The following is a 3,171-nucleotide window of genomic DNA, read 5'->3' as shown; positions in this document are numbered from 1 at the left end:
CTTCTGATTCTTGGTCCAATTTTTTATCTGCTCTGTGCCACCTCACTGCTTAAAACAAAAACTGCCAAAAAGGAAATTTTTTCTGCCAAAAAGAGTATACTCAACTTCAAGGCTCTCATTACCAGTTAATGAGACTGTTGCAATAAACCTCTTAAACGGTCTCCTTGGTAGCAGTTCCCCAACCTCTTTTCCAGATTAAATGTTCTTTCTTTCTTTCTTTCTTTCTTTTTTTAAGCAATTGGAGTTAAGTAACTTGCTCAAGGTTACACGGCCAGGTGTTTCTGGGTGGGTGCTAAGTGTCTGAGCCCGGATTCCATCCTAGGTCATCCCGACTCTGGGGCCAGTGCTCTTACTCACTGCACTACTCACTGGCCACCCCCCAGATTAAATTGTCTAAGGCATAAATCTAATCTTATAATATTTTTTTTAAATGCCAAGCCTGGAAGGGAGCCCAGAGTTGATCCAGCAGAGCCTTCTCATTTTATAATTGTGTAGGATATAGAGAGGACACTGGTGGAAATACTGACTTTGCCACCTATTACCAAATGGCCCTGGGACAGTGGAAGAATGAAGGGCCTGGAGTCCTGTGGTCTATAAGGTCACAAAGAGTTAGACAATTGAATGACTGAACAACAACAAACCTATATGACCAAATCACTTAACCTTTTGGACCCTCAATTTCCCCATATTTAAGATGGGCTGGACTGGATTCCCTTTGAGATATCTTCCAACTCTGAAATTCTATCATTGGCCAATGATTTTATGTCTCTAGACCTCTATTTTCATGATAATAATAATGAAAATAACTAACATGAATTAAGGTTTGCAAAGCACTACATATATTGACCCATATAATCCTCTGATCAACATTATGAGGTAGAAACTATTACTAGCCCCATTTTATAGATTAGGAAACCAAGCCTCAAACAGGTAAGTGACTTGCCTAGGGCCATCCACCATGCCACTTACATGCCTCTGCTCTTAGAAATTCACCTTGGGGGGGGGGTGGCCAGGTGGCTCAGTGAGTAAGAGCACCAGCTCCAGCGTTGGGATAACCTGGGGATCGAATCCGAGCTCAGACACTTAGCACCACCCCCAGAAATAACTGGTCGTGTAACCTTGAGCAAGTTACTTAACCCTGATTGCTTAAAAAAAAAAGAAATTCACCTGGGAGCAGAATTAGGGAGATGTAATGTCAGAGGCATAGGTGAGACTCACAGTCAGAGCTAACTTAGGAATCTTATGAGAAAGAACCCAGTACTCCATAATTAGAAGTCTGTTTGTTCCTTATTCCTCAGCTCTAAAGCCAGTACTTGATTTTTCAGCTTTCAAAATTCAGTTTTATCAGCTCTTCCAGAGACGATCAGCTCTTCCAGAGACGATCAGCCCCAGCAAAGATTCACCAACCAAACTCCCAAGAGACTGATTCATAAACCAGAATGTCATTTTCTGAATGCAAGCTGAGAAATGTAACAGCCAAGGAGAGTAGCCTAGGTCCATTTGTTGGCCAATGCATTCCCTTGCCAGTAGGAAAACTTACTTAAGAAACCAAGTGGGGATTGGCAGGTTGCTTTAGTGGAGTCAAAGCAACAGGAATTAGGTGACTTTAATGATTAGTTAGTCTGCTGCACCTAAATCGCCCCTAGTAGTATATGCCAAAGGGACTAAAATATTGATTATGAAGCAGCCAGGGGATCTCTTCTGGAATATGTTTGTTGGAAGCACATGGAAAGATTTCCATTCCCTGGCATTTCTTTTTCTAGACTCTATGAAGAAGGGTGCATTTGTATCCATATTATTATTTGCATCCATTATTATCATAGCTTCAAGTCTTGTCATTTCAATAGTCTTTCAAACCATATTGCACTTTCCAAATCTGAAGACTGTCTTCCATGAATTGTATTTTAGAGTGATTGCTTCCTTTTCTTTTTAATATTTATTCATTTATTTTTAGTTTTCAACATGGATGATCGCTTTCTGATGGCCAAACTGTGAGGCATTAGTATTATCAGGAAGCTTTCTCCATATGACACGGGAATTAGGTTTTATTTCTGGAATAGTTCATCTTTCTATCCCTGCCTTGGTGCTGTGACCTATCTTACCTTGGGATATATAGTTCACTGTCCATTGCCTTTAGATATAACTAAGAAACATATAACAAGTGATCTCAAGGATTAGAATTACAATTTTCCCTATTGCTATGAAAAACTATCTCCTTGAGTTAGGTAGCTATTTTAAGCTCTGTCATTCTCTTTCAGAATCTCCTCGATAGAAATGCTACTGGGACAAATGGGATCATTTATATTGACGGTAGTTAGGCAACAGAGGATAAAAACTGAAGTCAAGAAGACTTGAGTTAAAATTTTACCTTAGACAGTTACTAGCTGTGTGACCCTAGGCAGGTCACTTAACCCTGTTTGCCTCATCTGTCAAATGAACCGGAGAAGGAAATGACAAACCACTCTAGCATCTTTGCCAAGAAAATCCCAAATGGGGTCACAAAGAGTTGGATGTGACTGAAAATAACTGACCAACAACAAAATTAGGGAAAAGAGCAGGGGTTCTTAACCTAGGATGCATTAATTTTTTTTAAATTTTGATAACTGAATTTCCACATACTTATTTTCCTTTATAATCCTATGGATTAATTTTATAGATTAAAAAATAAACAATATTCAGAGGAGTCCATGGGCTTTACCAGACTGCCAGAGGATTCCATGGCATCAGAAAGGTCAAGAAGTTCTGGGATAAAAGATGATGAGGAAGCTTATCTCTTCAGAAGATGAACCACAAGTTAGATCCAAACCTTAAAGGTGGATTGCCCAAGGCTCTGGTCCATCACAGTGTTTGAGTATTGAGCTTTGCCACTCAGAAGTGGGCCACTCCAACAGTCAACATGTGTGGTCCTTGCAAGGGGACTTATTTATCCCAGGAGACTCCAAAGTTTCTAGGATTTTAAAAACCAACACCCTCAAGCTCAGTGGCCTGTTAATTGCTCTTTTTGTGGAGATTGGTTTTAGGATCATATCATGAAAGCAGCCTGTCCCAGAGCAAAACTGAAAAGCATACCACCAACCTAATTAACTTTGTGGGGTTTGGAGATGGGGTAAAGGGATTTGGGGCAGGATAGGGAGCAATACATATAAAATGATCCCTGGAATTTCAGAGAGT

Source organism: Petaurus breviceps, unplaced genomic scaffold (assembly GCF_028583685.1).
Source record: "Petaurus breviceps papuanus isolate PSGF00001 unplaced genomic scaffold, PetGlider_PUasm1.0 90903, whole genome shotgun sequence".
Lineage (NCBI taxonomy): Eukaryota > Metazoa > Chordata > Mammalia > Diprotodontia > Petauridae > Petaurus > Petaurus breviceps.
This window is presented reverse-complemented; position numbering follows the sequence as displayed.